Here is a 12,420-nt window from a genome sequence, read left to right as displayed (position 1 = left end):
GCCCAAGGAATATCCTGTATTCTGGGGGGTAGGGGTATGTTGGAGTTCCCTGTATAGGTTTTGTATTATTTCTATAACTCTCTTGTAAGTTGCAAAGTATTTCAAAATAAATTAAAAAAAATAAACAACATTGAACTGTATGGTAGGTTGGCAGGTGATACATGCTATGGGAAATAGAAAACACTGCACAGGATTAAGAGGATCAAATATAATGGGAATTGGAAGAGTCAGGTTGAAATTTTTTTTTTAATCTACTAAATTTATTTTAACATTTCTTCCCCCTATTATTTATTTATTTTTAATCCATATGTTTTACTCATCTGTCCATAAGATAGATAAAAGAAGCATCAGATACAAGGTTTTCACAATCACAAAGTCACATTGTGAAAGCTATATAATTATACAATCATCTTCAGGGAACATGGCTACTGGAACTCAGCTCTACATTTTCAGGCAGTTCCCTCCAGCCTCTTTAGTTATCTTTTTATAACTAAAAAGATGATAACTGATTTGATTTTTGATGAGGCTTTCCATGTCTGTTCGAACATTCTGACTTATTTCAACTCCCATATCTCATTTGAATTGTTGGCTTGTTCCTTTCACTGGGTCATATCTTCAATTTTTCATTATCTTTTGCTGGTGTCAGGCATTTAGTTTCCTTAATTAGTTTAGTCTGGAGATTGTTTTCACTTTTTTTTCATCAGGTTGAAATTTTAAATGCTATGGCCAAGGTAATGTCATTGGGAAGAACACATTGAGTAAAGACAGGAAAAAGGTGAAAAGAGCTGGCCATATAGCTGCCTGGATGAAGAGCTTTACAGACAGAGGGAACTGGCAATACCAAGTCAGTAAACTGGAGATGTGTCTGGTGTGTCTGAAGGATAACACGGAGGCCGTTTGGGCTGGATGGGAGTAAGGAGGAAGAGAATGACAAGAGATAGGGTTAGAGAGGTAACAGGAAGCCAGTTTGTACAAGGCTGTGTAGATTGTTGTAAAGACTTTTGAATGAAATGGGGTTAGGTGTTGAAGAGTTTTGAGCAGAGGAGTTCTGTGGTACATGCTATGTTTTAGAAGGATTCCTTTATCTCTGTGTTGAGGATTGACTGTGATAAGGCAAGGGTAGAAGTGCATGGAGACCAGGCAGGATGCCACCTTCAGAAATTCCGGTAAGAGAGAAGTAGCAGTGGAAATGGTAAGAAATGAACAAAACAGTGATTTGTTTTGAAGGTAGAGTCAACAGCTTTTACTTTTGAATTGCATACAGGGTGTAAAAGAAAAAAAGAAGTAAAGAATGAGGTCTAGGTTTTTGGCTTGAGCAAATGGAAGGATGGAGTGGCCATTGATTGAGGCAGGGAAAGCAAGGTTTTGGAGAAAGCAGATCCAGAGTCAAGTTAATTTGAGATGCTCATGTGGTTGTTGTACAGACAGCTGGATATATGAATCTGGATTTTGGAGGAGAGGACTGGATGGGAGATATAAACTTGGGAGGTGTCAAGATATTAATGATATTCAAACTGCCTCAAGATAAATTCCTTAGGTATACTTCCTAGGTTAAATGTTCTTGCTGGGTTAAAAGCACAACTTTTTCGTGTGTATTGCCACATCTTTCCTTTCAAAGAGTGGTAATAATTTAGAATCCCACTAGTGGTGTCTTAGAGAATCCGTTTGTTCCTGAATCTTGTCACTTGTTTTAATCTTTGCTAATCTGATAGTCAAAAGCTACCTCATTTCCATTTAAACATCACTCATGACTACTGAGGGCAAAATTCCTAGTAATTTGTCTTTTTCGAAAATTGCCTATTTATGTCCTTTGTGATAATCTTCATTTTTTGTCTCCTCACACAAGTACAATGGCTGATACATAAGTGCCACGATAAATGAAAGGTCAGTGAGAAGATCTTTTCTAAAAATACAGAGACTTTCTTAAAAAACAATTTTTTGAGGGCTATTTTACATCATATAATTCACCCATTTCAAGCTGCAATTGATTAATTTTTAATAAATTTACCAAGTTGTGCAACTACCACTAAAGTCAGTTTTAGAACATTTTCATCACCCTAATAAGATGTCTCATTTCTATCTACATTTAATCCGCATTTCTACCTTAACCCCTGGCAACTGGTAATCTATTTTCGGTCTCTAGATTTTTCTTTTCTGGATATTTCATATAATGGAATCATATAATATATGGTCTCTTAAGTCTTGCTTCTTAAAAGTGATTCCTTGGGCGGGCCGCGGTGGCTCAGCGGGCAAAGTGCTTGCCTGCCATGCCGGAGGACCTCGGTTCGATTCCCGGCCCCAGCCCATGTACAAAACAAAAACAAACAAACAAAATACAATAAAACAAGAAGATGTTTCCCTTTCTTCCTTCCTTCCTTCCTTCTCTCTGTCTTTCCTTCCCTTCCTCCCTCTTTAAAAAAAAAAAAAAAAAAAAAAAAAGTGATTCCTTTTAGTAATGAAAATGTTCTAAAATTTATTGTGGTGGTGAATGCAGAACTATATGATGATGTTGTGAGCCAATAATTGCATACTTTGGATGGATTATGTGGTGTGTGAATGTATTCCAATAAAATTGCATTAAAAAAAGGGACTCCTTGTTTTTTTAGGTTCTTACCGGACTTCTGGTCCCTCCTTTGTCATTTATCCCATACAACGTCTTGATTTATACTAATCTGCCTTTTTGATATCTTTCCCATTTTGTTTCAGATCGCTCCCAATTATCCTGAGATAGCCCACACAGCCCTGCCAGCATTTTACCCATCTTCTCTCTTCACATTAATCCAATGTATACCAACCATTCCTTCCATTTTTCACCTTGGATACTGTTGGTAACCCCACCTACCTCCAAAATCTGCTCATGTGACTGGAGTTACTCAAGTAGGTATTCTCTTTCATATGGTCACCTACATTTATCCCACTGTTTAAATCACCATAAACAAAGTCTGCTTCAAAAGGAAATCTTTCCTCAGTAACACTACCCCAGGCAATTACCAAACACCATGATAATGTTATAGTATATAACATATATTAACATCTTCACATTATGCATTCATGCCAACTGCATTTCATTTTTCATTTTCCCCATGTTATTTTTGTCCAGAATCGAATAGCAGGGTCTACTTCTTTGGCCTACATTATGTGCTAATGAAGTTTCCACGCCTACCCCATGTCTATAAAAAACCAAAGGCATTCATTTCACATGGGAGAGGTATTTGCTATAACTTGCCCTTGAGAGCTGAAGACTGGCCAGAAGTAGAAAATCCAGGGCAGCCCACTCCCCTTGACTTGAGTCTTGTCAGATGGCCAACTCTTCAGCCCTGGGAGGTGCCTCTCCAATGACCAAATCCTGCATTTCCCACACGTGGCCCTGACTTTGGCCTTTCCTTGGAAGAGCTGCTATCAATGCTCAAGAATAGCTGAAACAAGATCAGGTCCCAGAAATTATGGTCAACTTATTTAAACCTGGAGCCAGAAAGCCCTGAAAAAATGTACCAAAGATGACCCAAGGACTGAGCTCCATATTTCTCTTGCCATATCTCCATATCCCTCCATGGTGAAAGACACTAGAAGCTATGATAGTAGCACACATTCTCCCTCCTTAACCTCCATTCCCCCAAACTAGCCATATCTGAGAGTTCACAATCAGGTAGCAATCCTCAAACCCCTACAATGTTTCATTCAAAAGGCAACCAGGCCACCCCCTTCCCCTTCCCAGAGGTGATCATAGAAGAAAGAAGACTCTTGTGGGTCCATGTATCTCAGAAAGCAAATGATGCTTCTCATACACTAATTCAAACAGTGGCGAAATGTCCGTACCCTCCAGTTTCCTCTCCTTTCAAGTAGATCCAATTCCATCTTGAAACAATTTCTAGAGCTTGCCTCAATCCTTCCAGTGTCTGCTCCATTGGCTTGGCCAAGCCCCCACCTCATTCCAAGCCTGGTTTCACTTATGTCAAAACAGCTTCTGTCAATATAGTGGGGTTCTTTCCCAATTTTTTTTCACTATTTTGAAGTCAGCAGAGAAAAGATACTTGAGAAATTGCAAAATGAAGGACCCCATCAACATGTTCTGGCTAATGTCATACACCGTTTTCCTCCTGCATTCTTTTAGTTTACTGAGAGTTTTTTTTTTTTTTTTTTTAATTTTATTTCCTTTCTTCTCAAAGAATCTCTGCCAGGCATGGTTGGGCTGGATGGCTCCATAATTCATTCAGTTCATGTATACTGACTTGCTAAGTTTGGTGAATTTCTTCCCCAAGCAAAGGATGTGTCTTAGAAGCTGGATCTGTTGGAAATTTTTCCTGTTGCTCAGCCATCTTTATGATCTTCTGGGACCCTTCTTGGTTCAGAGGACTTTGATTACAATAAAACATAATCAACAGAACCCTAGCCTAGAAAAACAAATATGCCAAGTCCTTACAGATGTGGACAGAACAACTTTTAAATCTTGGCTTCCAACCAGTGCACTCTTTCTTCATGGGTGACCAGTGCCCCTTGTCTTATTTCTGTTCAGATAAGGAAAATGCAGAAGCATTTAAATTTATCTTCTGAGATTTAAAAAAATAACTGTAAGTGAACACTAAATTACTGGATACATAAGCATAAAAGGTGATAGAAAAATGCAGTGTGCTTTTAATAGTGTGTTTATATTAGAAGCCCCCAAAACTAACATGAGTTATAATAGACAAGGAGGAAGGTACCGATATTATTCTAATTATATGGCGGACATTGTGTTAACTACTTCCCACACATCACCTATTGTCAATCTAAAACAACCCCATTAAGTTGCATCATGATCCATCTTTTATTTATTTTATTTTATTTTGTTTTTTTGCATGGGCAGGCACTGGGAATTGATCTGGCTCTCCAGCAATGTTCCATCTTTTAGAGATGAGAAAATTGAGGCCTAGAGAGATTATCTGGCCCAAGGTCAAAGAACTGGTAAGGATGGAACTGAAAGTTAAATCTCCATTGTGTCTAACTTCAAACAAACATAAGCAATGACCTTTGGAGTTACTATGGCAAAGACCCATTCAGTATTGCTCATTATAACCAAAACCTAGGTTGGATAAGGGGAAAAAAAAAAAAGCTGTAAATTCTAAGAGTCAAAAGAGGCCTATGTGGTACAGAGCGGCCTCTATCTATACAAGGGATTCTACTTTAGTGGTATGTTAATGCCCCAAATATGTTCCACACCCACAGCAAGAAGGCTTAAGGGGAAATAAGAGGTATTTTCAGGTGGGCTCAGATGGCAGGTGAGGGTTTGGGAGGGGGGTGATGCAATTCTCAGTGTGGCGGTAGAAGTGCCCAACTGTCCCATTCCACCTCTCAGCTGTGAGAGTGAGTCAGTCCCTAAGAATCTGGAAAACTAGAAGCAATGCTAGGAGACATCTTGCATAGATTACCTAGACTGCCCCCCCAGCCCAGCCAAGGCCAAGTAAAATAGCGAACATATGACAAGCTTCTCCAAAATTGGCTTGTCTCTTTACGTATGCCCTCAGCATCCCACCTTCTTCTCCACATCCTTTGCTGCCCCCCACTAGAGACCAGCCTTTCTCCAGCAGGACTGTACACCGGGGACCTCCGTCCACAGTGATCAGCCCTTCCTGGTTGGACAAAGCCTATGAATACCTTTTGGCTGTAAACAAGAGGCTTCGCAATACCATATTCACTGTTCTTGCAGAAGACAATTTGCTATCAGATTTTGGAGCTATAAAAATCAGAACAAGAGAGCAGAAGACAGTCCCTGGACAATGTGGTCGATATGGACAAGAACCATTCATAATCTACTTCCCCAGCTGGTGAGGAACACGGCTCACTCACAGCCCCCAGCTGTGAGCTCCATCAAACTCCACGTCAGCTTTGAAGTCCAGGTCAGGCTCCTTTGAGGGGGATTTCTGGCCAGTGACTAAACAGGATGCAAAGCAGGATACTAGGCACAGCCATTTCTACTTGTTGTAGGCCTCCTCTACTAAGCAAGCTTCACCCCAGAGCTCCCTGTTGGACTGATAAGCTTTGTAGGTCAGCATCTTGGCAGCTCACCCTGCCCAGTCCTGTATCCTCCCTTATGCCTTTGATAGGTGTTATCCCCCAACTTTTTCCACCCTTAGCTCTGTCATCAGCATCTGCTCATTGAAGAACCCAATGTGAGAGAGGCAATACAGTGAGAATAACAAAATGTTTCCCAAAAAAGAGTAATTAGGAAATTACAGTAGCAGCAAAAACCATTCAGGAGCAGATATGACTCAGTTTATCTAGTTATAAAAGCAGCTGGTAGAGGCATTTGTAAGACAAGCTTGGATGAAAGATTAGTTTCTTTAAATCCATTGGCTGGTGGCAGGAAAAACCAAGAGAGAAGGGCTACTTCTGACTGGGAGTTTCTAACAACTCACTTTACACAATACCAAGAGCTTTAACCAAATTCACTGGAATATCAGCATAATCACCCTCGGTTGAAGACTAGGCAACTGTCACATGACCTGCAGTCAGGAAACTTAACCTTTCAGACTAATCCTTCAGATTCTTAATCTAATTCTGGGCTTGCTGGGAGAATTAAATGGGATCATGGACTAAGGTGGCTGGTTTACCACCTGGCACATAGTAAATACCAATAAATGCTTTCAAATTTCCCTTTCAGAAATTTGCTAGGTAATCATTGGTCAACCAGTTCAACCTGTTTGTGGCTACTGTTGGAGTGGAATCCCCAGAAGGTGAACTCATAGAAGGGAGTGGCCAAAGCGGATTCTGGGGGAAGAATGGGGCCAAAACACCTGGAGTCAAATCTGGGAAAAGTGGTCTCTGGAAAAATCAAGAGAGTCAGCAACAGAAGCCAAAACTAAAGACCTGAAAAGGTAGGGTGAACATGCCTTAGATTGAGTCCTTGGTGATCTCTTGAGGCCAAGATGTTTTTCAAGGGTGGTGGGGACCTAAATCATTGCCCAGAGAAGGGTGTGTGTATGTGTTGGGGGAAGCAGGGTAGTGTGTAGATAAGAAAAACAAAACACGGCCAATCGCATGCCATACTCTGTGCCAGGGAGGAATGAGACAGATGTCTACAAAATGTAGCCTGACAGTGGCCCCTTGATTGACTTTCATGTACATCTGGCCAATCTGGCTCCCCAAGTCCCAGACAATTACAAGTCTTCTGGCCTGACCTGAACTCCAAGGACAGTTCCAGAGGACTGGGAATTGTCCCAGGACTCAGGGTGGAGTCTGGAAGTCTGCGCATCCCCACCTCAAGGCTGTGAGACCAGCTGACCCTGGAATATTCTGTAAAGTATGTAGGCTGCTACACTGATACAAGCAACTGCCACAAATAAACCAGATCAAAGTGTGCGCGAGAGACACTGCCCCTGACAGCATCCTCCCTCAGACAAGCCTTTGACTCGGAAGTTGGGAAGACTGTTCTCTTCCTTTCCTCCATTTATCACTAATGTTTGGATGACAACCACTTCCTTTTGGTTCGGCTGCCTCCTTTAAAAGGACTCTTTGACTTTTCTGGGGCATGCATTGTAATATGTTTCAACATATTGCAATGCCATTAGCTAGTTAAATTAGTATGTTTTTTAAAATATCTACAGAAAATCTCTGCAGACACACAATTTCATCTTTAGGGGAAAATGCATCCAGCCTAAGAATCACCTCCCCTGTCTGTGTACAGCCTGGCTTCAGACCTGCCAGCAGGTGTGGGTATGTGGGCTACAAGTGCATTTTAGAATAGTAGGTACTCAGTTGCCATGTGTTCTCAATAGAATACAGCCGTCTGGCAAACAAAAAGCATCCTAAACCAAAATCAGAGCCATGGGCTGCCTAGAACCATCATCCCCCTCCTCACCCAAATATTTCTTGACTCACACACCAGAAGAGTGTGATATGGAAAGGAGGAGAAACAAAAGCATGTGACCAGAGGCCCTTCTCAGCTCTCTAGGGTTTGGGTAGTGGGGTGGGAATACTTTTCATGGCACCACTGTTGCACTGTAGATGCAAACATTTCTCACAGATAAAGGGGCATCTTGACTCATTCTAGCGACCTGAGGCTGCAGAGCAAACTGCACCCATTTTTTATGTAGACTGGGGCTTGATATTTATGAGAATGGCTGCAATTCTGTTTGGGCTGATGTATCACATCCTTAAAGGACCCAACCCAAGACACCATTTTGTCAAGGACAATGTAATAGTTAACAACTGGGTTTTTCCTGGCTTTAAAACTTTGCATCTTGATTTCTCATCAGATAATTCCCCCTAAAGAGAATGACTGCAGTTTTTTAAAATTGGCTCTTATGCTGAGATTGCCAACACAGATCTTCCCCTTGCGTCTCAGATGCGGAGGCTGAATACAGAAATACATACCTTCCCCCCAGCCTGCCTGTCCTCCGTGTTAACAGTCAACTCGCAGCCAACTCAAGTATGAAGAACGTCCCGACACAGGCATAGGGCAGTTCAGAAGCCTATAAAAGAGGCACTGACCTGCTTTGGGGTTGGATGTGGACAGGCCAGGTTTTCCTCAGGAGGTACCTGCGGTCTGAGGTACAGGAGGAAGAGCAAGTGAGCCTGGGAAGAGGCAGGGGCAGGGATCTGCTCGGAGTGGAGCGGGTCCAGGCAGAGGTTGAGAGCATGTTTAAAGGTCCTGGGGCCAGGAATTTGACTGTGAATTCTAACTATGATTTAAACGGACCTTGTAGTAGTGGAACGTCTCCTTCCCTCTTTAGCTTTTCCAATACTTTTTAACTCTTGAATTTCTTTCAGTGTAGTATGTAGTTTTGTAAAATCCCTAAGACCAGTTTAAAATAAGTTTAGCATGGTTATTATTTTGGGCTGAACTGCATCTTCCAAAAAAATATGTTGAAGTTCTAATATCTCAGGAGGTGACCTTACACGGAAACAGGGTCATTGCAGACGCAACCCGTTAAAGCTGAGACCACACTGGAGTAGGGTGGGCCCTTACTCTAATATGACTGGTGTCCTTAACAGAGAGGAGTGGAGACAACAGAGAGGAGAATGCCATGCTCAGACCGAGAGATAGGGAGCAGGTGAGGCAGAGACTGGAGTTATCCCGCCAGGGGCCAAGGAACACCTGAAGCTTCCAAAAGCTTGGAAGAGGCAAAGAAGGATACTTCCCTAGAGACTTCCGAAAAGAGCCTGGCCCCTGTCGACACCTTGATTTCAGAATTCTGGCCTCCAGAAGTGAGAAGATAAATTTCTGTTGTTTTAAATCGCCCAGTGTTTCGTAATTCAGTATGATGGGACTAGAAATATAATATGGTTATAAAACAAAGGGATCCAGGCTGCATGGGGGCTCAGTGGTAGAATGCTTGCTTTCTACGCAGGAGACCTGGGTTTGATTCCCAGACCATGCACCGCAACCCCCCCCCCCCAAAAAAAAGAACAAACATGATTTAATAACTAAAATTTAAATAATGCATCACCGGGTTTGTGGATAAAATATATATACATATAAATACAGAAAAAAAAATTGCCTGTATTATGGTATCAAAAACTGAAAATATCCTGCTGCTTTAATTCTTGGATGCTTGGAATTTTTGTGTTTTGAATTGTTTAAAATTTCCTGGCTTGTTTCTTAAATTATGATGTACATTATCTAGATAATAAGATGAGAGAGATTTCCAGCTGCAATTTGCAATCACTTCATCTCAAACAATACTTCACAAGAGTGAGCTCTCTTTATTTCAATAAAAAGCAGCCAAATTGGATTGAACAAGAAACTCTGTTATGTAGGAATTCTGATCAGATGAATGTGACTTGAAGATCGTCTTAAGGAGAAGTGGAGAACTGTCACTGCTATGTCCCTCTTTAATGTGAGTCATCTGTGTCCCTTATGCTTCTTATCTTTAATGACCCCTTATGGGCACAGCAAACCAAGATATTACCAAGTGGGACTATTCATCTAAGACCATATGAAGGGCAAAACTCCTGTGGTGGTTAGTGCTGATCTTCAGAGATGAGCTGGGCATCCAACTGATCAGCCAGCTGATCTGTTCATACCTACCACTTTGAAATTCTCAAATAATTCATATTAGAGGGAAAATGTTAAAGTACTTATTTTATTTATGGATTTTCAATAATACATTAGAAGTTTGATTCTATTACTATTTTTAAGTAGATGAACTTTGGGGTCTCCTTTGTCAATCCCTGGTTATTTTCCAGACACAGTTTTGTCATCTGCAACCTCTTGCCCAAGGTGGGTTCTTGTGGTAGGATGAACTTCATAGAGATTGAACCACTGAGTGATTGGTGACATTTTTCCTGGGTCAAAGAGTCAACAGGTATCATCCATACTGTAATTTCAGCCTCTCTCCTCACTACACATGTTTAAAAAGCAAACAAACATTTAAAGATCTCCAAGTCTATTATCCATGGTTCACATAGGTTTCAAAAGGACCCTAAACTCTGACATGAACCGAGTTTCCTCTGTCCTGCCTCCTATGGCACCTGACAGGTTATCAGAGCAAATGTTTTAACTTGGGATCTGTGCTGGTTTGAAGCTGTTGTGTACCCCTGAAAATGCCACATTCTTTTAATACATTCCTGTAGTTGCAGACCTATTTTGGGTGAGACCTTTTGATTAGGTTATTTCAATTGAGATGTGACCTGCTCAATTAAAGGTGGGTTGCACTCCATTTACTGGAGTCCTTTATAAAAGAATCAAGGAAAGAAACAAAACAAAGAGAGCTGGGAAAGAAAAGCCCTAAAGCAGCTAAAAGAGGACCCAGAGAGGAAGACACTGGGACCAGAACTGAAGGCAATGAAATCCATGAGCACAGGACCAGCAGATGCCAGCCATGTGCTTCCCATGTAACAGAGGCATCCTAGATGCTGACAGCCTTTCTTCAGAGTCTAGGTATCATCCTGATGATGCCTTAATTGTGACATCTTCATGGCCTTAGAACTGTAAATTTGTAAACTAATAAATCCGCACTGTAAAAGCCAACCTATTTCTAGTATATTGCATTCTAGCAGCTTTATCAAACTGCTACAGCAGCATCCCCCTCATTTTTCCAAAGCACTAGAAATGGACCACCGCTTGTTAGCCAAGGATGGACAGACAGCTGTTAACAGTTACGAAACAGAATTAAAGAGTTGGTGGTATTTGCATTGCCACAATTGCACCTAAAAACTTCTGTGAAGGGAGGAGTCCCTGTTGCATCTCCTTTAAGACATGCTCACATTATCTGATGAGTGCCTTTCACTGAACAGGGGCTATTTTCCCTGCCTTATACAATTAGGTTTGCATTTGCTATTCAGGCGGAAAGGACAAAAAGAATAGTGTTAGGCAAAGTGTATGAGTGGAGGGATAAATAATCAATCAAAACTGCTGGAGTAACACATTAGACAGGAAAGTTTAGTATATTCACTGTTATTATTAATACCATCTTACTTTGTTATAAGTCTTTATATCTTACAAAAGTAATTATTAATGGTATGTATCCTCATCATCTGACTACTAAAAATATGAGGTAGGTAAGGAAGACATGGTTGTCATCAGTCTAGAGGTGATAGAACTTAGAAATGGGGCTGAAAGAGGTTTATGAACACATCTGGACTTCTGGTCTGGGGCTCTGTCCTCCTTCCATAAAGAGAGACAAGAGATGGTAAAACAACTGTTTGAGAAACTAGCTGGGCTCTGGCCAGGTAGCTGAGAATTCTCCCCACGCCACAGGAAGGGTCTCGTGTTCACTGGGGAGCGGTCTGGACTAGACCCAGCAGCTTAGTAGACAGAATGCAGGTTTTGGGAGCCTGGCAGGTTTAAATCCTATAATTAACAGGGGTCTGCCCTAAAGCATATATATATATATATATATATATATATATATATATATATATTTTTTTTTTTTTTTTTTTACCTTTTTGCCTTAGTATACTAACCTAAGTGTTGCTGTGAGAATTAAACAGAAATACGTGACAAATATCAACAATGACTACATTTAAGCTCACCTGATCTACATCTGGAGAGAAATTAACCATATATAAAAATCCCCACTGGTTAAGAGAGGGAATGGAGACTCATGCGGAGGAAGTGAAAATACCAGACAACTAGATAGCAGCCACGAGGCCCTGGTCCACATGCTTAGGGAATGTTGATTCCACTGTAGACCCAGGAAAGTTCCTCTACTATCCCTCAAGCAAACACTGCTTCCAGCCAGGCACTGAAGAGGGTCACACATGACTTGCTTAATCTCAGGGCTCAGGCTCAGCTAGAAACAGCCCTACTGCAGAGGAGAAAGAGGACAGGTAAAGTTCCTAGAAATATCTGTCTACTAACTTTTGGGCTCCTTGGTCCACCTCTTCTAGACCCCTCGAGGGGCAGGTCCTATCCGAAAGTTACACAGGGCACAGGTGTTAGGCACTGTGCTGGTTTGAAGCTATTATGCACCCCAGAAAAGCCATGTCCTTAAATTTTCA

The 12,420-nt window shown here is 41.3% G+C and overlaps 1 protein-coding gene and 1 long non-coding RNA gene across 12 annotated transcripts in view; one reads left to right on the top strand and one right to left on the bottom strand.

The window, feature by feature from the left end:
* The window catches only part of PDZD2 (PDZ domain containing 2), a 462,289-nt gene that overhangs the window by 151,574 nt on the left and 298,295 nt on the right, over positions 1 to 12,420 (bottom strand). The gene's annotated exons all lie outside the window — the stretch shown is intronic.
* Positions 6,718 to 12,420, top strand: part of LOC143647194 (uncharacterized) — a 24,821-nt gene continuing 19,118 nt past the window's right edge. For all 3 annotated transcript variants that reach the window (XR_013157903.1, XR_013157905.1, XR_013157904.1), the window contains exon 1: positions 6,718 to 6,851. This is a non-coding gene — a long non-coding RNA (uncharacterized LOC143647194). The remainder of the gene's footprint in view (positions 6,852 to 12,420) is intronic.

This window comes from Tamandua tetradactyla, chromosome 9, assembly GCF_023851605.1.
Source record: "Tamandua tetradactyla isolate mTamTet1 chromosome 9, mTamTet1.pri, whole genome shotgun sequence".
Classification (NCBI taxonomy): domain Eukaryota; kingdom Metazoa; phylum Chordata; class Mammalia; order Pilosa; family Myrmecophagidae; genus Tamandua; species Tamandua tetradactyla.
The sequence above is the reverse complement of the archived record's forward strand: the minus strand, read 5'-3'. Positions and strand labels throughout refer to the sequence as shown.